Source organism: Triticum aestivum, chromosome 1B (genome assembly GCF_018294505.1).
Source record: "Triticum aestivum cultivar Chinese Spring chromosome 1B, IWGSC CS RefSeq v2.1, whole genome shotgun sequence".
Classification (NCBI taxonomy): Eukaryota; Viridiplantae; Streptophyta; class Magnoliopsida; order Poales; family Poaceae; genus Triticum; species Triticum aestivum.
Window position 1 is genome coordinate 234,411,559 of NC_057795.1, and position 25,783 is coordinate 234,437,341.

Here is a 25,783-nt window from a genome sequence, read left to right on the forward strand (position 1 = left end):
TCTTTCTGAGTTCTCTTCTAGTGGGGGCACACTGAGTTCACCCACTGTGTGTAGTCCTCGAGCCTCTGTCGGACTAGATGAGTCTGGCAGAGGGTCTAAGTCTCCTGGTAAACCTCCATCCAGTCGGCACGGTAAATATCTTTTAGTATGAAATTGAGTCAATCGGTTGGATCTTCACGCACTTCGCATGGTAAATAAGCTCGTCCTAGAGCCGAATCGGTCAGACTGATCTTCGTGCACTCGGCACAGTAAATAAATTTAGCCTAGAACTTGGTCAAGCAGGTGAATCTTCGTGCTCTCGGCATGGTGAATGAATTTGGCTTTGAAACTGCCGACTGTAGAAAAAAGCTGGACACTCGAGTGATTAATCATTCCAGTAGTACTTCTTACATTGACCGTTAGCTTTTGCATCAAAGGGGTGTTGGTAAGAGTACATTGTATCTGTAGAGGAGATTCATTTTCACCCTTTTGCATGAACGGGGTATTTGCCCGAGTGGACGTGCTTCGCGACTGATCGGGGTATGTTGACTGCAAGGAAAAACTTGGTGGCACTCGTATGTCTCCCGGAGGAGATAGATTAGTGGTCTAACGTGGACGTGCCATGAAACCCGAGTGGTGAGGCTAGTGTGTGGGTTGACTCTCCGGAGAGAGGCCACTCATTATCCCGGGGGAATACCAGCACATGCCATCTGAGTCCAGGTTTGTGAAACTGATGCCTTGGAGCCTAGAATAAGGGCCAAGTGTATCTGTAGAGGAGCGTCATTTTCACCCTTTTGCAGTCCTAAAGATGACTCCAGGTAATGATTTGGGGGATCGTCCAAGTGGACGGTGCTACCCTTATAGATCTTTGGCGGACCGAGCATGTATGGTCAGAAAAAATATTACTGATGTGAACAACAAGTTGATCAAATGGGCGTAACCCCTGAGGATCGCATGGCCCACGGCTATGCGCAGCCCCTGAGTGATGCTTGAAAGAGGTAAGTTTGCTACATAGTGTGATATGAGGATTGATCATATGAGTAACTTAGTTGATCCTGTGTTGGGGGTATAGTGGTGAAGACTTGTCCAACTGCTGGTGACACGTGGGGCAGCCGAGGGGCGAGGATGTGTACAACTAAGTGAGGACGCGCGAGGCGGCCGAGTGACGAAGCGCGGGGTGTCCGAGGGGTGAGGATGTGACTAACGGAGTGGCGACGTGTAGGGCGGCCGAGAGGTGACGATGTGAACAACCGAGTGGCGACGCGCGGGACGGCCGAGTAGTGAAGACGTGCACAACCGAGTGGCGATGCGCGGGGCGGCCGAGGGGTGAGGATGTGACTAACGGCGTGGCGACGCGTAGGGCGGCTGAGTGGTGACGATGTGAACAACCGAGTGGCGAAAATGGTCCTCGGAGGAGTTAGTTGGATGCTTTCGAAGCTGATGCAATGACGAGGTCGGTGTAACATGGTTGCGGTGCGAGAAGACCGGTGTGCCAACTGATTCTGAGTAGGAACGAAGATGGCGCGCAGAGCGCCTGAGTGATCACAAAACTTAACAAAGTGGTGGGTCCGAGTGCACTCGTTGAAGTGAAGGATCTGACTGGTGTCGAAGAACTCGATCACTCAGGAGAGCGTGATTCTGAATGAGCTGCAGCCACCAAGTGTCGGACTCGGGTAAATTAATACTATAGGCTTTGACCGCGGTCCTGTCGAAACACAATTAATATAGTTTTGAATGGATAAATTGTAATTCATCGAGTCGGACTCAGGTAAAGGTGAGGAGGAGCTTCCAAGTGATGCTTGAAAGAGGCAAACTCGCAAAGGAGTGAAGTGTGCAGTTTGATTACAAAAGCGACTTGTCTGTCTCACGCCTGACGAGGTCTATATCATTGATACAAGGGAGAAATGCATTTTTGCCCCTAGTTGGAACCTTCCCACGGTTTTTGCCCTTACTTTTCAACTTTGCTCAGTTTTGCCCTTCGATTTGCATTCGAGGTCGCCCGAATGCCCTTTGAGCATTTGACCAATACTTTGAAAATTCATAACAAATTGATATGAACTCAGAAAAATGCAAATAAGATATCAAAATGTTCACATAAACATTACCTTTATGTGTATGTCATTTGCATTCAGGACAAAAGTACCATTTCAACAACTTAATGTTATTAATGTTATTAACATTATTAAAAATAAGAAGGTATAAACAATACCTTTTTCAGGACAAAAATGCATTCATCACAAGTTGATATGAACTCAGAAAAATGCAAATAAGATATCAGGATGTTCAGAAAATGTCAACATTTTTTATTCCTTAAAAAAGTATTTTTATACCTTTTTATTTATAGTAATGTTAATAACATTAATAACCATAGGTTGTTTAAACGGTACTTTTGTCCTGAATGCAAATGACATATGCATAAAGGTAATGTTTATCTAAACATTTCGATATCTTATTTGCATTTTTCTGAGTTCATACCAATTTGTTATGAATTTTCAAAGTATTGATCAAATGGTCAAAGGGCATTCGGGCAACGTCGGAGGAAAACATAAGGGAAAAACTGAGCAGAGTCAAAAAGTAAGGGCAAAACCCGTGGGTTGGTTCCAACTAGGGGAAAATAATGCAATTATCCCTTGATACAATCAAGAGGATTCCACACAGGGATTGACCGGATGTGTTTGAAGTCAACAGAGCGACAAGGTTAGTGTTGTGGTGCGATAGGACCGACACGGTGACCGAGTCCGAGTTGCGATGAAGTTGGCGGATACACTACAAAAAAAAGACACATCCGTGACATTTTGGGCCGAACGAATTTTTTTCTGTCATACTTATAGCACTTCTATGACGATAATTGTGACAAAACCCGGTATCATCATAGATGTGGTGGGCTCCTACTTCTATGACAAAAAATCATGACAGAAAATGGGCTTTTCGTCCTGGGCGGGCCAGAGACGCAGCTGCATGACATTCTTTAGGCCATCCATGATGGAAAAAACTGTGGTAGAAGCGAAGGCGAGGAAAATTTCGGCGAGTTCCCGGTTACGGTGGGTGGTCGGGGGCCGAGCGATGCGTGTTTCTCTTGTACACGTACGCGCGAGTGCGAGGTGTTGGGCTCTAACTGAACCCGAGCGAGGCGTTGGGCTCTAACTGAACCAGAGCGATTGCACTGTAGGCTACGCGTTACTGAACCCGAGCGATCGATCGATGGCTGTTAACTGAACCCGATCGAGCGATTCCTTCGCTACTGCTGCTAACTGAAGCCGATCGATGCTGCCTCTGGATGAACAGTGAGCGTTGCGGGGGGGGGGGGGGGTGGATGAACAGTGAGAGGTGGGGGTGGATGAATAGGACCCCGCGGCGTTGCCTCTGGATGAACAGGACCCCGATCGATCGAGACGGTTGGGGCTGGATGAACAGGACAACGTCGAGGGCTGGATGAACAGGACAACCCCGTGGAGGGCTGGATGAACAGTAGACGGTGGAGGGGTGGATGAACAGTAGCCTGTGGAGGGGTGGTTGAACAGGAGCCCGTGGAGAGGGGTGGTTGAACAATAGTCGGTGGAGTAGCGCGCGGTGGAGGCTGGATGAACAGGAGCCCGTGGAGGCTGGAGGAGGTCAACGGTAGATGAACAGTAGCCCGTGGAGGCTGGAGAAGGTCGACGGTGGAGATGAACAGTATCCAATGGAGTCCCATTTTGCAGTACGCCCCACCCCTCCCGATGAACAGCACCCCCATTTCGACCATAGCGCTCCAACACAAGTCCGTTTCCTCCGTTTTGCGGTACGCCACACCCCTCCCGATCAACAGGACCCCCTTTCGACTGTAGGAGGTCCAACACAAGTCCATTTCCTCCGTTTTGTGGTACGCCAGACCCCTCCCGATGAACAAGATCACGTTTCGAACATGGCCGGTCGAACACAAGGCTGTTTCCTCCATTGTGCGGTACGCCATGCCTCGTTTCCATCGCTTGTTCCGTCCAAGCCGGTTGGCTCCCACGCGTTCCGTTGCCTCCCGATGAACACGATGCATTCTGTTGCCTCCCGATGAACACGACGCATTCCGTTGCCTCCCCATGAACACGACGACGACGCAGTTTCTCCCTTCCGACCCAGCCATGTACACAAGCCCTGGCCGTACATATGCGCGAGTAGGCGTTCAAGATCCCGCCTGTATGTACGTATGTGGCCGTATTTCCTTTCTTGCACCCTGGCCATTGTACGTACGTGTACATGCTACGTGCGCGCCTCTACTACGACACGTGCGCGCCTCTACTACGACACGTGCACGCCTCTACATCGACCAGTATATATGTACGTACACGTTCGTGACCAGAATGACAACGCTACGTACGCTTCGACCAGGTGGGTCCCAACTGTCAGGCACTTCCTTGCGTGTGAAGATGTAGATGGTGGGTCCCAACAGTCAGGGGGCGAATCGTTTTATTTTTTGCCCGGACGCACTTCCTTGCATGCGAAGATGTAGCTGGTGGGTCCCAGCAGTCAGGGGAACCGTTTTTTTGCGAAATATGGTGGCCCGTCCGGTGGGTCTCCGCTGTCAGGTGGAGGAATAATTATTTTGCGCGTAATAAGGAGGCACTTCCTTGCGGCTACCATGGACCCAGCTGTCAGCCTCTCCATGTACAGTACTCTTCCGATGGAAGTCGGTCGTTGACCATGTTGACCATGCTGCGCCGAGAGCACCACGGCGGTGGACGATGGCGAGGCCTAGGAAGGGGACGACATGGAGACGGGGAAGACGCGGCAGTGGATGCCCACGCGGAGAGGACTACGAGGGTTCACTGGTTCGGCTGCGGTGTGAGGCTTCCGTCGCCAGAGAATAACAGGGGGTGTGGGTGAGTAGAGGGATGGCCTGGCCAGTGGTGGGAGTAGTACGAGGCGGTGAGGCCTCCGCGGCATCACAACCGGCCACGGGAGGCAGGAGCATGCAGCATGACCGGCGCTGCTTTGGGCCGCTTGAGCAAGAAGACCAGAGGTTGAAGAAGCACTACAGCCGTTGGATGGACATCGTACGGTCACTGGAGTTAAAATCATTCATATTGACTAAAGTTGACAAAGGCCTCCGTCCAAGTAAACTTAGTAGGCCCACAAGTCAGCCTCCCACCATGGTGGGTCCCAGCTAGCAGGGGGAGTATTCATTTTTTGTGCGTCATACGGTGGCCCATCCGGTGGGTCCGAGCTGACAGCGGGGGGAACATTTTTTTTCGCGAAATACGGTGGCCCATCCGGTGGGTCCCAGCAGTTAGGGGGAAATATTTTTTTCGTGAAATACTGGTGGCCCATCCGATGGGTCCCTGCTGTCAGGTGGAGGAATAATTATTTTCCGCGTAATACGGAGGCACTTCCCGGCGGCTGCCGTGGACCCAGCTGTCAGCCTCTCCACGTACAGTACTCTTCCGATGGAAGTCGGTCGTTGACCACATTGATCACGCCGCATCGAGAGCACCACGGCAGTGGACGACGGCGAGGCCTAGGAAGGGGACGACGTGGAGCTGGGGAAGACCCGGTAGTGGATGCCCACACGGAGAGGAGTACGAGGGTTCACTGGTTCGGCTGCGCTGCCGTCGCTGCAAAATAACAGGGGGTGTGGGTGAGTGGAGTGGAGGGATGGCCTGGCCAGCGGTGGGAGTAGTATGGGGGCGGTGAGGCCTCCGCGACAGCACAACTGGCCACGGGAGGTAGGAGCAGGCAGCACGACCGGCGCTGCTTTGGGCGGCTGGAGCAAGAAGACCAGAGGTTGAAGAAGCACTACGGCCGTTGGATGAACATCGTACGGTCACTCGAGCTAGAATCGTGCATATTGACTAAGTTGACAAAGCCCTCCGTCCCCGTCAACTTAGTAGGCCCACTATACTGGGTCCCAGCTAGCAGGGGGAGTATTCTTTTTTTGTGCGTAACAAGGAGGCACTTCCTTGCATGCGAAGATATAGCTGGTGGGTCTGAGCTGTCAGCGGCGGTAACGTTTTTTTCATGAAATACAGAGGACCTTTCGATGGGTCCCAGATATCAGGTGGAGGAATCAATATTTTGCGCGTAATAAGGAGGCATTTCCTTGCGTGCGGCCGTGGACCCAGCTGTCAGCCTCTCCACATACAGTCCACTTTAGATGCATGTCAGTCGTTGACCACGTTGACCACGCCATGCCGAGAGCACCAGGGCGGTGGACGACCATGAGGCCTAGGAAGGGAACGACACGGAGCCAGGGAAGACTCGGTAGTTGTTTCCCAAGCGGAGGGGAGTATGACTGTAGGAGGGTTTACTGGTTCGTCTGCCGTCGCTGGAGAATAACAGCAGGTGTGGGTGAGTAGAGGGATGGCTAGGCTAGCGCTGGGAGTACGATGGGGCGGTGAGGCCTGCGCGGCAGCACAGCCGGCCGCGGGAAGGAGGGAGCAGGCAGTCCCGCCGGCACTTGTTTGAGCGGCTGGAGCAGGAAGAGCAGAGATTGAAGAAGCACGGCGGCCATTGGATGGACATCCAACAGTCACTCCTTGTGCGTCAACCTTTTTTTAGGAAAGCCTCAAATCTGTGGAAAACAGCATACATGCCATCGGCCATTATTTCTAATAATTTACAGCCCATTTGCTAATTCTTATGTTTTTTTGGAGCCCATATTCTGTTTGTTAGCATTACAACCCATATTGGGGCCACAGTTAAAAATTTATACGAAATTTTGCATATGTCGGTGCGGTCTGAACTGTTTTTAATCCCGAAATTTCGAGTCACATTCAGACTGATTTTAAAAATAAATGTATATCAATATAAAATCCAATAAATTGTCTACGCATAAAAATCAATGCAATTTAAAATCTCAAAATGAAAAAAAGATATTTGGAACGAATTGTGGGTTTGATGTGTTTTAAAAATGTACAACCCATTTCTCATTACTGATAGGCCATTTTCTCGGCCAGCCGAATGGAGCTCTCCTCGTCTTGAAAGATTTTTAGCCCAACAGGCCTGATAAAGCGACTTACTTGACCAATCACAAAAATCTGGGCTAGCCATTTTTAGAAAGAAAAAAAACTATTGGGCTGGTCTATGGTAAACATAAAAGAAGGTGATGTCTAGACAGGCCAGAATGTCCTGCATAGCCCAGTTGACACCCTGCTTCTGTCTCAAAAACAAATTAGATAAATGCCACTCCAATTATGGCGATTCATAAAAAAGCCACTACAATTTCCAAACTTTGAAAAATGCCACTACAATTTTTGCAAACTTTGAAAAATGCCACTGCAGTTTGCAAACTTTGAAAAACGCCACTGCAGTTTGCAAACTTTGAAAAACGCCACTCCACACTTTGAAAAATGCCACTAGAAATGGCATGAAATGACATTTTTCAAAGTTTGGAAATTGCAGTGGCATTTCTCGGAAACACCAGGTTTGGAGTGGCATTTATCAAATTAACCCAAAACAAAAATAACTGGGCGAGCTGTTGGGTCCCTGGTGTCAGCCGCTCGTTGTGCAATTCTCTCATTTATTGGCTACGTTGACAATGGCATGGGACCCAGATGTCAGAAATCCACTAGGAGGAGACATTTTTTTATTGGCTTGACATAAGGAGGCACTTGCTTGCGTACTGCCATGACCTTGGCGGGTCCCTGCTGTCATCCTCTCCACGTACAATCATCTCCTGATTGTGTACGTGTCAACTTGGTAGTCCCACAAGTCAGCCTCTAAACCCGTGGAGTACAAACACAACCCATTTAAAAAAATAACAGCCCATTCCATATGTTCAAACGGAAAGTTCAACATTCAGAGCAAAGTAACAGGTCTGATCCACATATAGAGTACTGAACTTCCACGTTGACAACCATCATAGCCAAGTTAACTATCTACTCCCACTAATACTCTAGTAGCATACAAGTACTAACTTACTCTTAACTAACTAGACGATGCTAGCCGCCATCTGAGGTACACGCTAAACGCCGGCACTGGCGTCCTGCGCCTCGCCTCGGACTTGCCAGAGGTGCGATAGGTCGCGTTGCTCGCGCGCGTTGGCCCTTTCCATGCCGGCGTGGTCCACCGAAGCTTCGGCTTCCAAGCGGGGAACCCACTTGACGAGCTGGTAGTAAAAATCAGCGTCGTAAATGCGTGCGTGCCCGATAGCCTCCAAGGCAATTTGCCAGGCGCCGGCCTCCATGTAGTCAGCCCAGTTGCGGGCGCTCTGCTCGCGACTCAGAGCGTCGATGCGCTGCTGCTCCATGTCCCGCTGGTAGCACAAATCGGCGATACACTGCTCCTCCGCCAGGCGGTCGCGCTCCAACAACTCCTGCTCCTCCTCTAGGCGGCCGTGCTTCAACAACTCCTCGATCTCTGCATTGCCATCTAAAGATAGATAGAATGCCTCCTCCCTCCGTCTGCCTTCCGGTGAAAAGCCGAACACTAGTTCCGGCGGTGACCGCCTCCGACCTTGCCTACAGCGGACGGGCGGGGGCATGGCGGACGTGGCGAGCGACGTCGGGACGGTGGGGGCTTATGTGGATATGGCGAGTTGGGTCATGGTGCCACCGGAGAAGGCTGGGAAACAATACTTATAGGAGGAAGGTAGCGCGGCGGTCATCGAAATTCAATGCATAAGCAGGCATGGCTTAGCGAGCCAGCTTGCCGTGGAAAACTAGAGAAACTGAAATTATGACCGTGCCGTCCGGCCCCGTATGGGTTGCACACCAGCATGACGGTCAAACGAGTGCGCTCGAATCATCTCCCTCCTTGTCAATAATGATTCCACGGAGTAAAAAAGCCCGCAACAATTCTTTTTTCGCATCAGTTAGCTGCCTTAATTACGGCCGGCTGCATGCAGGCACTCAAAATCGCTCGCAGCCAGTACGCGGAGCAGCATGCAACGAGTCGCAGCCGAGGGCACACATGCAGCCACTTAAATCGCTGGAATTAATTAGGCTTAAACTTCTGCATGCCGTTTATTAGTGAGACTAATGCTTTGCTCATGGGACTAATAAACCCGGACAGAGGGAGCACCTTGGTTGGTGAGAGGTTTGAATTAAGCCCTGCAAACCAGAAAGGAGGTACTAGTACGTGCGTGATCCGCTATTTACTCGTGTACGATCGAGTAGGTCGTTTCTTGAATTGAGACCTGCAAACCGGAAAGGAGGTAGTACGTGCGTGATTCCGCTATTTATCCATGTAGGATCGGGTAGGAAGGATAGTGTAGCTTGTCCGTTTCTTCAGAGGTAGGCATTTTTATTCAAAAAACTGTCAGTTCGGATCTTGCATCGCAAATAAAACTGCCAGGAGCACATTAGTAGGCTAGCTAGTGATCGATCAGTAACTTGTAAACACTGAGCGAACAGAAATAAGTAACTGTTAATGCATCTCAATGATTCACGGATCATATACAAATATGTAGCTCCAAAAGCAAAGATCAGCCACTTCGGATCTTGCATCGCAACTAAAACCAACTAGTACGATTCCCATACATAAGATCAACATGTTAATGCATCTCAATGATTCACAGATCATATACAAATATGTAGCTCCAAGAGCAAAGATCTAGAAAAAACATATGTTCTTTCTACTAACATGGATGCTTCTCTTGGCCAACATTCAGTACAGACTAAAAGACAAATTTGTTTGTGAAGTCTACAATTCCTCTTGCAAACATAAGTGGTTTCACCAACAGCTGGAACCATGAGAATGAACCACACATGATGGAGGAACATCCACTGCAATATGATTTGGTCTTCTCTCGATCACACCGCGAGACTATTTTTGGAATACAAACTTTAACTTAGGCAAAATGATGCCCATTGTATAATCAGACCAAAGCAATGAAGCACCTAGTGTTGGCCAATAAATAGGACAGTACTACTTTTCTGTAGTTCATGAAGTGACTATCCAATCTTTCTGTGTCTATTTTCAAATGGCACTGCATGCAGTGACTATACTATTTTCTTGTGCAGTTCAACCAAAATTGCGGTCACTTTGTTTGTTTGTCAAATAGCAACGAGTAGACATCTCTATCTGCACAAATATCAAGCAGCTAGTAAACATATACCACACCTTGTATTTTCGGTTTAAACATGTCTCTTCCGCTTAGCATATGTCATGTTCTGCACTAGACAATCTGATACAGTTATGTTTTTCCCTGGCCAATTTCATATTGAATTGATTTGCTGGTTCAGAGCAGAAATATAGCGCCTATTCTTCATCAGACCAAGGATATCCATGTTCACCGTGATGGAAGAGGTGAAATCGATACAACCGAAATTGAGCATCCAATCATTGAATCATGTCCTGCACCTCCAATGTAGGTCCACCCTGACAATAAATTCACATGCAAACCACTAGTATTACTATCTAATGACAGTACAAAAAGAGTAGCAAGATAGTAGCAAACCATGTACCTACGTAATGAACAGCTCATAGTGCCACCAATTGGATATAAAGGTTTGGAAGAAAACATGCTCCTAATGTTGAACCAGTTGGACTTTTTGTGCAGTTCCACTAAAATTGAGCATCCCTGTTTGCATAGATACTGAAAGTGTGATTACTATGAAAACGACACTAGTTTAAGCATAGACTCACAAATATAAGCATTCCAATTTCTTAATGGAAAAGGTAGCAAGACTGTTTCTAACCACCTGTTTGAAGGAATAAATAAGGCAACAACAGCTGATGTCAGAAAGGCATATATAGTTCTTTTTGAAAGAATGATCGACTCCTAACCTTTCCTCTTCTTTTAAGCATATTTTGTGCAGTTCAACTAAAATAAAATGCCATCACCTCCTTGACAATTCAGCGACACTGTACAAAAGGAAATGACTTAACATTACATCATGATGTCAGGTATGTAGTCGACAGGCATTAGAGACAAACATACATACTTCCTCCGATAACATAATGAACATTAATTTTAACAAAGGTGTGACTAGCTTTACCGGGATAATTTGAGTGAACTCTACACCCTATGTTCCTTAATATAAGACATTTTAGCAGTTCAATTTGAAGTACTCAAACGTCTAGTATTTAGAAAAACAGGTAGTAGTTTTGTTGAGCACATATCTGGGAAAGCTTGCCACCCTTTATTTATGTCCGTACGCTAATGCAACACCATTCGAATACTACAAATATACACTAATCCAGTGGCTAGTGCAACAATAGAGTAGTTAGTTTATTATAGGGTACAATACAATGGTTTTACTGAACAGATTTCAATAGACTCTAGCACTGGAAGATTTCTATAAGAATTAACAATACGAAATGTAAAGGTAACAAGTTTCAGCATTGGTATACTAGTTGTGCATGAGCATTAAACCAAATACAAAAGTCTGAAGGTAACTAGCATTATTAACTAATGACAGTATAAAAAAATTGCAAACCATGTACCTCCAAGGTAGATATCATTTCGAACTCATGGGGACCTAAAAAATTGCTATCCCAATCTTGATAATCGATCAAACATAAAAACTTGATCGAACGAATCAAGAGAACAGCCGGAGGAGGAGGTGCCCACTCTTGACCTTTCCTCTTGTCTTCATAATTTTTTGTGCAGTTTCACCAAAATAAATTGACATCAGCGCCTTGGCATTTTGGTGACACTGTACAAAAAAATTAACTTATCTCATGAAAGTGAGGTATGTAATCTATAAGCATTAACAGTGCAAAAATCTGAAGGTAGTAACAAGTTTCATCGTTGGTATACTGGCTGTGCAACAGCATTAGAATGCCTTAGCTGAAAAATCATTAATACATCCACAATCAATAACTAACCCTGAAATAATCTAGTGACATTAAATGGCATTGCTTAAATTCATTGGTGGCATTAGACTGAGAGCGGCATTAGTTAAATGTGGCATCACTTTAGCAGTAGTAGCATTACTTGACTTGAATGCTGGCGTTATACTAACAGCAAAAAAGTGGCAATAAGAGCATGGGAGGCCCATTTGGACAGTGGGAGCACTGGTACAATGTACCTCCACGGACGCAGAGTGGTGAGGGAGGTATGGTTGCCCAGAGCAGCAAATATCCAGGCAGCATATGTGGATTACGTCCCATTTTTGTTCTCTTTAGCCACTTTTTCCTATGTGAGGACAACAAACCGATCGACCTGGTCATTCTCTATTGCGTTGTCATGCCTTTCTACCCTTCTTCAACCAAGAGACACGAGACTCGTTCCTTAGCTACTGATTTTCCCCTTTTCAACCTAGATGCGGGTTCGATGCCTACTCTCTTGGACAGTACAGTCTCCCTTCCTTTCCTTATTCAACCCAGACATGGATTAGTCTGCATGAAGTAGGGTTTCCTTTAATAGTGCAAATTATGGTTTTCGTCTGCGTGGCCAGCAGAGCAGAGGATAGCAAATTGGGAAGATGGTGGAGTGGAAAAAGATCCACATGCAACGATGTGGCAGATGGGGCAATAGAACAAGGGTATGGTTCGAAAAGAGGAAGCATACCTGAGGGTCGGCGGGAAGTGGCTTCGCTCATGGTTGTCGTCCTCCGCACACACTACGGCAGCGAGCTTGGGGATGAAGGCCATCCCGTGCGGGTGCTAGGTCTGAGAGGACGGCCTTGTCGTCAGTGCATGACCTCGCTCGCCGACGACGAGTGCGTCAAAGCTGCACGTCCTTTTCTTCCCCGGCGGATCTGTGACCGCCGATGAGGAGGGAGAGAGAGGCCGTCTTTTTTAGATCTGGAGAGAGGGTGATAGTGTGAGAAGCAAGTGGGCAGCCCTTAGCAAGAAAGCACCGAAGCTCTAGCCTATATATCTTTTTTATACTACTAGTACTTGAGGTGGAGTAGTGGTAGAGTAGTTTATATTTCCTCTGCGTACAGTACCAGTTAGTCGTGCTTCAAAACTGAACGGCACGCCATTAAAAAAATAAAGGTCAACAACTAATGCGGCACCTCGGGACAATGCGGCCAGATCGCATTTTGCATGAGAAATTACACACCATGTTTCATTGACATGTGGTCCCGTTCCAACATATTAGTGAGACGACGACGAGTCCTTTTCTACTAGTATTTCCGAATGGACATGTAGGCTGGGGCGCCTCTTCGTGTACCGTGGCAAGCTGGCAACCTTCCACCGACTCTTCGCCTTTCCCTCTCGATTTGGAACTGCCGTCGCACGCTCTTCCTCTCCCTCCTCCATTTTCCTTCACCCTTCGTTCTTCCATTGTTCGATCGTCTTCTCCACGGAGGGAACAGGACGGAAACGACCCCGTTATTCTTGTCCCAATCTGAAAGATGACGTGGTGGAGGAACTCATTGATCGGTGTGACATCATCACCTCGGCTAGCATGGCAGGTTCGTTCAAGACCATTCTTGACTCAACTAATAACATCATTACAAGGAACCCAAGAGTCAAGGAGCGGTTTGATCTCCCCTATCTTCTTCACCGTGACCCTGATGACTGGCGCGGGGACGACGGAGGCCTCGCCTTGTGCAAGTTGATGCCGCTTGACAATGATACGTATGATGTTAAGATGCCATCGCTTGAGGGTAAGGCTTGGGCAGGCGCAAATGGAGATTGGATTGTTTATATTGGGTCCAACTGCGAGTGGGAACTTGTGAATGTGTACACTCGTCACCAGGTTCCACTTCGAAAAATCTCAGCAGACTGCCCAGAGGTTGAGCACACCGGTATTGTACGCACGTTGAAATACGATCATGGTGACTGTCTTCTATGGAAGATAGCAATTTGTCGAGTTCCCAACCGCTCTTGGAATTGCAAGAACTATGAAGTTGTTGCTATCTTCGACAAGCTTGTTGCCGTCCTTCGTGGTTCAACTGGATGGATATTGCTCAAAAATCAGTTTCTGTACACGGATGAGTACTGTGATGCAATTCAATACGAGGGCCTTGTGTTTGCTTCCACCACTCATGGCACTGTTTTTGCATGGGATCCTCGTAGTTTTGGTATGTTTGTCTTCCACCGTAATTATAATTGTTTCATCCATATGCATGTGGGTTAGAAAGTTTCCCTTTACTAATTTACCTTCTTCTTGTGTTTCCAAGGTCCTGTGAACATTCCACCACCTATACTTGAAATTTCTTATAACCAAGGCGGAGATGACGATGGTGATGATCACGAGCACGAGGACGAGCAGCGCCCATATACTCAGTGGCGCCTGGGAATTAATTCCGATGGATCACCTCTTCTTGTGTGTATACAGCCCATTGATGATGTTACTACTAAGGAAGCAGGTGTAGTCTCCCATGGTCGCACTCTCCGGACCTATTCCAACACCTGTTGCATGGTATTCGGGATGGATACTAGTGTGCTAGCGTCAACACCTTTTCCCTGGTATAGAATTGATAGTCTTGGAGAAAACTCGCTCTTCCTTGGAAAAAACCATCCGATGATGGTGAAAGGCGATCCAAATGCTGTTGACACAACATTACTAGTACCATTTATGAGAAGCAACTGTATCTATACCTCGGACATTTTGGTGGTTCCCTACCCTGGTACTGATATAGTAGGCCGCTTCAGCCTGGATGATCAGTCCTGCGTTGGTCTCGAGATTGACAATGGATGGCCCGTCCGAGAGAATCACTTGTGGTTCAAAGCAAACATTTCCAACGCCGAGGATTCGTTGAGTTAAAGTTCATTTCATTGCTTGTTAATTGTTGTGTGATGAAAACTTTAGTATTTATAATGTATCCTTGTTGTCGATGTGGGTTGATGACCTGTTGTATGTAATAAAATGATATGCCTGTGATAAACTTACTAAATTTATGAATGGCTTTGAGTCACTTCTCTGAGTGAGTGGTGCAACGAGGCAAAAAAATATTTTCCGAATACATAATTGTACGTGCATTGCAATAGGTTATCGGTTGAGGCCAATCAACAATAGTAGTACACTATTTGTACTAGCTTCACATGCTTCGTGCGTGGGCGGGTGTTTTTACTGTAGCCATATGTTAATGTGTTTGTTGTACGTAACCAGCACCTCGAATCCTCAATACTACTAGTAGGAGTACTATATAAGTAGTAGGAGTAGTAGGGTGGCATGGGCCAGAACAAGCATTCACGTCCAGGAGTACGGCACACGCCACCACCATGACATACATCTGACACCATATTTCTTGGAGTCCGTGCTAGAGCAATCTCTTCAACCTTGTCATTTCTCTAACTTCAGCCATCACGCGGCGGGCGAGGTGGGGGCTTGCCGATAGTCGGTTTCCTCAACTGCGGTCCCACTTGTAAGGCCAACTCCAACGCACGACCCCAAACGGACCTCCGTTTTGCACGAACTCCAACGATAATTTTGACTAGAAAAGCAAGACCAAAGAAAACAAGAACCACAAGAATACATTTTAGAAGATATCCAACTTCCATAACTGCTCCTGTAAGTTGGATTAGTGCCTTCTCGATGCATTCATTGTTGATCTGCGGAGGCTCGATCTTGCGTGCTTCTTTCTTCTTCGAGTGTAAAGAAGTACTACCTCCGTCCTGGTTTATAGGCCCCCTTTGTAGTTTGTGCCAAATTTTGACTAAAGATTTAACTAACAAAATATTAATGCATGTCAAGAAAAATTATCTCATTGGATTCGTATTTGAACATAGTTTTCAAAAATATAATGTTTGGTGACATGCATGACCATGTTATTAGTTTAATCTATGGTCAAAATTTAGCACGAAATACAATGGGGACGTTGCTTCCTCGCATCTAGTCTCATGTCTAGCCTCTATTCTAGTAGGAGTATCAACAAGTGCACTAGTCTCATCTCTAGCCTCTATGCTAGCTAAAAGTGCTAGAACATCTACTAAATTGCGCTCTATCAATATATCGATGTACTCTTCTTCCCAATACCAAAACTTGCATCCATTCTAGTACACAATAAAAAATTTAAGTTAGCACAACTAGTCTAATCCGAGAGCACAACAGAAGATTTGGTCGGGTCCTTCCTCCTTTTGCCAACACGTGGGACATCTAGCATCCAGGTCGTGTCATGCAAGAAAATAGAGTGGTAGTTGAAGCCACGTGATGTGCATCTTGGGTTAAACTGTAAATATAATCTTACTACTCTTGAGTAACTCCAGAAGTGGCCACCAAAGATCTTTATTGGATTTGGGTTTCATCACCAGCACGTTGAGGTGAAAGATGTCCAGGTTCAGTGGGCCCTCTTGCATTTTCACTGACATGTGGTACCGCATGTGAGCAAACGGACGATGGGCTCCGTGCGTCCGCTGGCTGGCTGAGATGAGAGATAGAGGAAGGCTGGGCACGGACTCCAGGAAATTTGTTCTACGTAACCAGCACCTCGATATAGGCTCGATATAGTGGGGTCGCATGGGCCATAACTAGCATTCACGTCTAGCAGTACGGCACACGCCACCCACATGAGTCCCATCCGACACCAATTTTCTTGGAGTCCATGCTACAGCCATCTCTTCTCCCTCCTGTTTTCTTAGCCATCGCGCGACGGGCGGGGTGGGGGTTTGCCGATAGTCGGTTTGCTCAACTGCGGTCCCACTTGGAAGTGAAAATGCAACACCACACACATTCCCCCTTGAGCAGCGTGCCGGACCAACCGTGTGGGGGTGCGACGCGAACACGGCAGGCTTTTCCTTTTGAACTCGTAACTTGTAAAATTTGGTTCTGCTCCATGGCGCGACCGATAGATAGAAAATACCGATTTTGCCTAGAGTAATGAGAAGTTTGGTTCTGGCACCGTTCATGCATGGAGTACGTAGGAAAATTATGAAGTTGATGCGAAAGGTAAGATAATTACTAGTAGTACCATATACTACTACATGGATTTGACGGAAAGATAAAAATACATACGGATCCATCAACGACATCCTCACGCCCTAGTGCGCCGGGTCACCAACCGACGTGTAAGGAGCAGCGGCGTTGGCGGCGATCTACACGTGCTTCTGAACAATGCCGTCCAAGGTTACCCTGCGGTCCAAGAAGGCCAACGTCCTATCGTCCTCCTCTTGCATGTAGTAGTCCTTGTGGATGATTTGCGCGTAGACGTGGGTGATTATGTCGATGGTGTCTTGCTACGCTAGGCGCTGCGTGGAGAGCGCGACCTCAAGGTGGACATTCTCCTGCGCGACGGCGGGCAGTCGCAGGGCCACCAGTGCGTCGAAGAGGTTGTCACCATAGTGGCCGTTGAGGGTGGCGGGCATCGCAGAGCCTGGGTGAGTCGGCTGGAGGCGTACATCAAAGTCATCCGCGAGCTTCTTGACGACGGTGAACTTGTCGAGGAAACCGATGAGGACCTCGTCGAACAAGGAGACGAAGTTGTCGTCCAAGCGGCCCCTCGCCCTGGTGGCCTCAAGCAATACCTGGAGACGTTCCTCGGTGCCGGGCCGTAGGCCGGCGTCGTGGACCATCTGGCACAGCCGGCTGATGCTCGCGTTGATCGCCTCCATGGGTCTAGCTTAGCTTCTAGTCAACTGATCTTGCAATTCGAGTGATCACTCTTGCCCTTGGTTAGCGTGCGTAGGTGCGTATGATTTCATACTACTCCTTGTCCCTCTACTGCACCTGCCTTTGGCTGTATGATAGGTGGGCCAGCCATCCGTTGGGCCCATGTGTCATTCACCCAAAGGCAGTTGCAGTAAGTCAATGAAGCTGCGCCCCCCTCCGTGCCGGTGTAGTATAGTCATCTCACCCGACCTCTAGTTGGGGCCAAACGAGAGAAGTTTGATGTTTATTGGTTTATTGGTCCCCTTTGCATTTTGCGCCAAGTTTTGACCTTTGATTTAACTAATAAAATGTTAATGCATGTAAACAAAAATGTTGTGTAAGTCACCTTACGAAAACCAAATAATCCCAAAACACTTAGGCACGGTACATTAACTCCCTCCTCGTTTCTTATTTCATGACATATCAACCAATGAGAGATGTGGGCCATGCATGCTTTCAATGACTTGAGACTACCAAACATGACATGCAGTGTTTAGTTCATTGCATGTAATCCAATTAGTTAGCAAAAAGACATTAAGTTCTCTCGCCGATAGGAATAAAACAATACACCATGTATTTATTTACAGAGGGAGTAGTACATTTTTTGTGACACGCATTACTAGATATTGCTAGTCAAATACTAAAATCCAGATGGGCGTGGTAGTACTCCTAAATCCAGACGGTGGTGCTACTAGTACTAGTAGTAGTACTACCAATGTAGTAGGAGTACTAGCACTGTACTACCCATTGGTCAAATTATTACGTGCTGCTCCTCATAGTGAAGTGACAAGACCCTGCGCCGGAGATGACACCTGAGTATAGGCACCGTGTTCGGCATACCATAGTCAGCCTCATTGTTTGCAGTCACTATCATCATGGCTGTAGAGCTAGCCTGCTTACAGCTAGCCCTGTTCGACATAATTTCCCATGCGTAGATGCCCGTGCATTGCACGGAACACCAAGATTGGGGGTGGACGGCGCTGGCAGCGGCCATCGCGCCAGATTTTTCCACGGCCTTCTAGATGTGGTGGGAGGAGATAAGGTTGATTGTGAGAGACAAGGAGTTGTTTGTAAATAGGGAACAAGTGCGGGCATCTTTTTGCAAAAATGGAGAAGTTTGGTTTGTATGCGTCAGATCTAGATCCGACGGCTATTGGTGAAAGATGGGAGGCACAACATCGTCACCAAATCAGGACTTATTTGATTCGTAGGGATTTTGAAAACACAGAATAGGACACATCAATATTACAAGTTTCAAACTGATATTACAAATGTTAGGAGTAATGCTGCACCTACGAAGAGGGAATTACTAGGATGTTTACGTAAGAACTTTCATTATTTTAGGTGGATGCAGCATTATCGTACAAAATAAAATCCACCGCCCTAACAAGTCACTAATGGGCAAATAAGTTTTCGAGTCTCTGGCCACTTGATGTTTCAAAAACAAATTCAACTTCTGCGGAGACTTTGTCATTTAGGCTTAGACGCTTGCGGTAATCAGCACACCATTCATTGTTGCGCCAGAGAACGCCAAACCTCATTACCTTGAGCACACTTGCCTCCAGAACAAAGAACCTGGCTAATTTAATCTCAGATGTGCTACCTCGGTAGTCGATCAAATCAATTTCTGTAAGATGGAGATCAAGGCATTCGATGAGATTGTTATAGTGCAACACATTTTTCACTTTCTGGTCTTTTTTATCTGCAAAAGAAGAGAACATATTAGAGAAGCTGGCTGTATAAGATTGTCATGTCATCAAGAGGTACCAATATCATTCGCTCATACGATAGGGTTGGCTGACTAGTGATATTTTTTCACTCTCTCTCTCTCTCTCTCTCTCTCTCTCTTTCTGTTTCCTCTCATTTAACTAGGAGCACGTGAAGAGCTTGGGCATTTGTTGCCTTCCACTATGTGGCCGATGCCATATTTCGCAAAAGTATGCCACATAATACGCATCGATGTCAAATCAAAAGATTTTGGCACCGCTCTCGCGGTGTGAGAGAGTTGGCACCGCTGTGCACACAGACCCACATGTATAAACAAATCAATCAAACCAACTACACCATCCTCTCACTCTCCCAAACAAGTGCTTTTTTATTGCCTCAGTCCTCTCTCTCTCTCCCACGTAGTGTTTTTCCATTGCGTGAGTTAATTTGGCACCGTTGCAAAGTAGGTGATCCAGATTGGGGCACCAGGTGAGCAATCGAGGGGCATCGATGCCAAATGCATTAGAAGTGAATTTGGCACGTGTTTTGTCCTACATAGCCCACTTTTGAACTCCCTCCGTCCCAAAATTCTTGTCTTAAATTTGTCTAAATACGGATGTATCTAGTTACATTTTAGTGTTACATCCGTATCTAAACAAATGTAAGACAAGAATTTTGCGACGGAGGGAATACTACATCGTGTTTAGTATAAAATTTCGACCATAGATTTACCTAAGAAAATGCCAATGCATGTCACTAAAAATTACACCATTTGAAATTATGTTCAAATACGAATCCAATGATATAGTTCTTAGTGACATGCATTAACATTTTGTCAGTTAAATCTATGGTCAAATTTTGATACTACAAAATTGGAAGAGTAAACCAGGATGGAGGTAGTACTTGCTTTTAGGGTAACCATAGAGTTACTGGAGTAGTCTAAGTTACTTTCCACTATGACTAGCCTAGGATACTATAGTAGTATAGCATAAAAATGATGCAGGTGATCACGTGAGAAAAAAATACTAAAAACATTTCTTTTGGTATAGTGCGTAGTTTTGAACACTACACTTGTCACCGTAATTTGGGAAAATTACGAAAAAATTGAGCTACGTTGTGATTACCGTTTACTAATAGGAAAGAAGTTTCACCTCGATGAGTAGCTTCTCCGTGCACGGAAAGCATGTAGGGAATCCAACAACTTGATCCAGATTGGGGCCGGTAGATTTTAGTGCCAAGATCTTCACTGTGCGCATGGACTGGGTCAAGCTTGTGGGAATCATTTTCTGGAAGACGGTCGTAAATACATCAAGAAGAAATTTAAAAATGTGAATTTCAAGAAGACGGAGAAGAAGATGAGTGTTGTACCTGAACGATTACGGATCCAATAAAGAGTTCGGAGAATTTGGCAGACAAGTTCACCAACGCTGTCAATTTCGGTGCGTCAATGACCCTGATTTTTGTTGGACCTTCTAGATCCGATACAAGCAATCTCTCAAGGAAAGGCACACACTCAATGACCATAATCTGGAACAGTTGGAGTGATCTCTTCCCAATTGATGTCTTGTTGCGGGGCCAGCAAGACACATAAATCCATCAGAGATTCGTTGAGGCGATGTGGAGGCTAATGAACCCATGGATCTGCTCAAGACGAAGGTACTCGAGCGCAGTACAGCTGCGGAGCAGTGCTCCATAGCCTTCTTCAAGATAACAACGTCGAAGAGGTCGAGCTGCTTGAGTTGAGGGAGAAGAAGGGCAGGCGCGACATTAATCTGGGGAAGATAGCAGGAGCTGAAGCTGGCGCGGCGCAGCGTTGGCGTGAGGCGGAGTGCGGATGGCGGTAGAGAGCGACATCGTCCAGCTTCAAAGCTGAGCTCCTCGAGCTGATCTAGGGTGGGGGATACGAACTACTCGTCGAACTTGGGTTGGACCTTGCAGTTGGTACTGAACATGCGGATGTCAAGGCGTCTGGCTGGCCCAGGGTGCGATGAAAGGATCTTGGAGACTGCGGCCATGCGTTTGCAATCCCTGTCGCAGAGGTAGCTGTCGACGGTGAGGTTGAGGGGGACGCGGTGCCAGAAGGGGCGCCACCGCCGGGAGAGCAGGGCGGTCCGCACGGCAGATTTGGTGGGGAGGAGGCCGATGATGACGAACAACATGTCACCGGGGAGGCTGCTAATGAAGTCCAGGCTCGCCGGATGTGGTTTTGGCTCGAGCCGCCTCCACTTGTTGGCTGCCTCGCCGTCCATCTCAACCGGCGGCGACGCTGATGTACACGTGTGCTGGTGTGTGCTGTGTGCTGGGTGTGCGCGAGTGCGTCCTTCTGTGCATGCCGCCGCGCAGTGGTGAATCGTGCACGAGTGCGTCCTTCACCCACAAGAAGTGTGTCCTCAATGCACCCTCAATTTACTAGCGTGCGGGGTGCTACCCCAAGTGGTTTCAACTTTGTTTACTTCACCGCGTGTCAGATGGGCCTCTAGTTTACTTATTTTCACCCACTGCCACATGGGCCAGCACACGAAGATACAGAACACGAGCTGACAAGGCAGCATGTGGACTGGTTTACCGGTCAACTAAACAATATACGGAGCTACACGCTGACACAGTGAGCGTATAATCCGTCGGTATAGAGATTTCGAGTGAGAGGGGAGGCTCGTGAGAGATGGCAGAGAGAAAGAGAGAGAGAGAGAAAGAGCTACTCCCTCCGTCGATAATGTAGTACCAACATTATTTTTAAAGTTAAACTTTTGAAACTTTGACCAAGTTTATAAAGAAATTACTTATATCTACAATACCAAAGATAAATGATAGTATGAAGTAAGTACATGTTTTGATGAATCTAATGATCATTCCAGATGTAAATGTTTTTCTCCACATATACTTGGTCAAACTTTTCTGAGGTTTGACTTTTCAAAACATCCATATGCTTATGGACATGACAAAGTCCCTAACTAGAGAGAGAGAGAGAGAAATAGAAAGAGAGAGAGAGAAATAGAAAGAGTGAGTGAAAAAGTGTGTATGCGTGTGTGAAAGAGACATGGACAACACACGATAAAAGTAGAGAAAAAGCGTGTGTGTCTTATGCAAACATATCACACATGCATCTTCGACAACGGAGGCAAGGTGAGGAGATAGTGTGTGGTTGTTTGGAACCGAGAGAGCAAGACCCCTAGCATGCGGCCAAGAGGGGTCTGACAAACAAGGGAGAGAGGTCGAGAGAGACGTACGGAGAAAATGCAGACATGGGGAGGAGAGAGTGTATGTTTGTCATAGATAGATCCCCTGGAGATCGTGATGGGACTACATGGGTGGGAGATCGAGTGACAAGGTGTGTGCGTGATAGAAGATGCCTCCAGAGATATCGAGATAGACGTATGGATGGAAGGAGACAATACGTGTGTTCCCGATGGCTAGTAACAGATAATCATACTTAGGAGGGGGGGGGGTGCTTGCGCCTATGATGGAGTGCGGGATTATGCTATTTAGGGCAGTGCGTGTCACATGGAGAGAGAACAATGGCTGAGAGTGTTGGATGGGTCTATATGTATAGCGCGAGCGAGACATGTGTATGTGTGAACCAGGGAGATATAAGGTCAGTTTGGCTTGCGTCCTGAGCATCTTTTGCCTGGCCTGGGGTTGTGGCTGTATTTCATGCACGCTTGTTTGGTTGCTACCCTGTGAAAAAGAAAGCCCGCCTGGCCTGGATTCCCTTGCACTTTAATTAGCCTGGCCTGGATTCCCGTCACTTTAATTAGCCTGGCTAGACTCCAGGCACTACAAGTAGCTTGGCCCAGGCGACCGATTTCGAATGCCTGGTCATGCGGCCACGAGGCTAACAGCAACCTGGATGGATATCAGCATTAAATAATTGCTGCATGGATTGATTGATGGGATGTTGATGCTTTGCTTGGCCCAGGCATGAACCTAACGCTTCAACACCACACAAGCCTGGCGAGGCAGAAATATTTTACATCTCACGTCCACACCAGGCAGTACTTGCCATCAAGGCATGAGGGTCAGGTCAGGAACCAAACTGACCAATAAAGTTTGAGAGAGATTGAGGAGCCCTGATAAGGCTGAGTGGTGCGTCAGATAGCCAAGAGGGGGAAAGAGATATTCCATCCGCTCGATAATGCAGTGCATGTAATTTTTTTAGAAGTCAAACTTTGGAAACTTTGATAAGGTTTACGCAAATGTTATTTATATCTACAATACCAAATATACATCATACAAAACTACATCTCATGGTGAATTTAATGGTATATGTTTGCCGTTCTAGATGTAATTGTTTTTCTCCACGTACATGGTCAAACTTTGTGATGTTTGACTTTTCAATAAATCTGTATGCTATGGAGCGAGGAGAGTGCCTAAGTTGAGACAGATCAAGTGCGTGTTAAGGAGAATTAGTAAGTGTGCCAAAAGAGTATGTGTGTGAAAGATAAAGTGACAACAAACGATAAATTAGAGAGAGTGTGTGTTTTTTCGTTTCTTATGCGAACATATCACGCATGCATCTCCGAGATAGAAAAGCGAGGCCAGGAGGTGTGTGATTGTTTGCAACGGAGAGAGACACCCCTGTAGCACATGTCCAATAGAGGTCTGGCCAACAAGGAACAAAGGTCGAGAGGGACACATGGAGGACATGGACGCATGGGGAGGGAGAGAGGGTGTGTTTGTGATAGAGAGATCCCCTCGAGATCGTGAGGGGACTATATGGGTGGGAGATCGAGGGAGGTGCGTGCGCGATAGAAAGATGCCCCGAGAGAAATCGAGATAGACCATGCAGATGTTTGTGATGGAGACTAAGATTAGCTATTCATATACATATAGGGGGGACTGCGTGTGCCTACAATTGAGTGAGAGACCATCATACTTGGCTAGCTAGGCATGAGATTGTGTCTGTGTGCGTGTGAGATGGAGAGAGAACGAGGGAGAGAGATAGAGTTTTAGATGGGCCTATCGAGTGCGAGTTAGATATGCATGTGTATGTGTGACCCAGGTGGATGGAGAGTTTGAGAGAGGGGAGAAGAGCTCCGAGACGACAAAGCGGTGCGTGAGAGAGTTACGGGCAACGAGCCAAGGAATTTGTGTTCGTATGATGAGTTCACCCAAGATATCTAGCTTGGACTAGCTAGAGTATCATATATAGTGTGTGAGAGAGACCTATAGATGGTGTATATATGCATGCGAACTACAAAGACCCCCCCCCCACACACACACACAAAAAGAGAGAGAGATGGAGAGAAATGGAGAGGGACCAACAAGGTTTTTGTGTCGGATGCGTGCGACAGAATTGAAGGTTGTTAGAGAGAGAGAGAGAGAGAGAGAGAGAGACAGAGAGAGAGAGAGAGAGAGAGAGAGAACAGGAGTCCGGGAGAGGGGAGGTCGCGTTTTATGCATCAAAGACTGATATAAACCATGTTTCGACATAAACTTGCATTCAAATATTTAAATTGGAGAACATGTTCTCTGCAATCCACACATGAACGGATATATGCGTATATCAAACAAGTTCATTAATTTGACTTTCAACATGTTCATGGAGTACTATAATACTTTACAACATGCTACTCGATTGAGGTGCTCAATTTTGCATTTAGTTCACTATTTTGACCTAGTGAACTAGCTATTTCATTGAATCGAGATATTTCATTTTGGGTTTGATTCGCGTTTTTGAGTGGGTCAACTATTTTTCATAGAGTAAATCACTAGCAACGAGCATGTAAAAACACATTACTCCCGAGCATCATCTCTCCATCTAAAAAAGAAGTGGCAAGCTAATATTTCAAAATTTGATTTGAATCGACTTGGTAAGGTAGACGTGGAGCTCCTAGGCTGCCGGTTGGCTGGTGTCTAATATAAGGGTGCGGGGCCGCAAGTTCGCCGCGGAAGCAGTGCTTAGATGGCTATCTTAGAGTTGTGTGGATTGAAGGTACTGCCGCCACCGGATCTGGATGACGGGGAGTCTTTGTGGATTGGCCTAGGGGCGGCGCAACCACGACAGTGCGGTGGGGCGGGGAGCGGGGTTTTGGCCGGGGCCACGGACGACGGAGGCAGGCTGCTCTGCCGTTCGCCGCTGGCTCTTCGGGGAAGATTCCGAACAGTGTCTGCCGGGAGGCACAAGACGGCCATCAAGCCATCCGGCGTAGATCGGACATTACCAAAATAAAATAAAATTGTGTGACCCCAATTTAGTCTTTAGTCAATAGACACGTGACCACTCTCACACCTTGCTGTTGATCTCTTAGTGTATTTCTTTAGATCAAAGAGATATGTCATTCTTAACATTATGCGTTATCTGCATCTTCAGACACACCGTCTTCCGACTCACCGCAGCTGCTCCAACAAGGGAAGCATACACCGGAAGGGAGCTATAGTCCCCACTCAACAGTTCCCTGCATCGAATGCGCGTGCCCGACATGGACAGCCACAACAACTGTAGGGCCATCGACAAGTCAGCACATGATTCTTACTCCTATGGATGTGGCCAGATAGGTTGTACCCTCATGTTACTTGTGTGCAACATTTATGGCTTTGTTATTCATCTAAGCATGGAAAATAGATCATCACATTTCACTGTATATTCATGCTGATCTCTTACGGGTCTTGTTCAGGAGTTAACGATGTTCCATAGTTCAGCTAAGATACTTGTTCTTTAGGTAACGTTGTTCCGTAGTTATCATCCATCAACCAATGCGATCC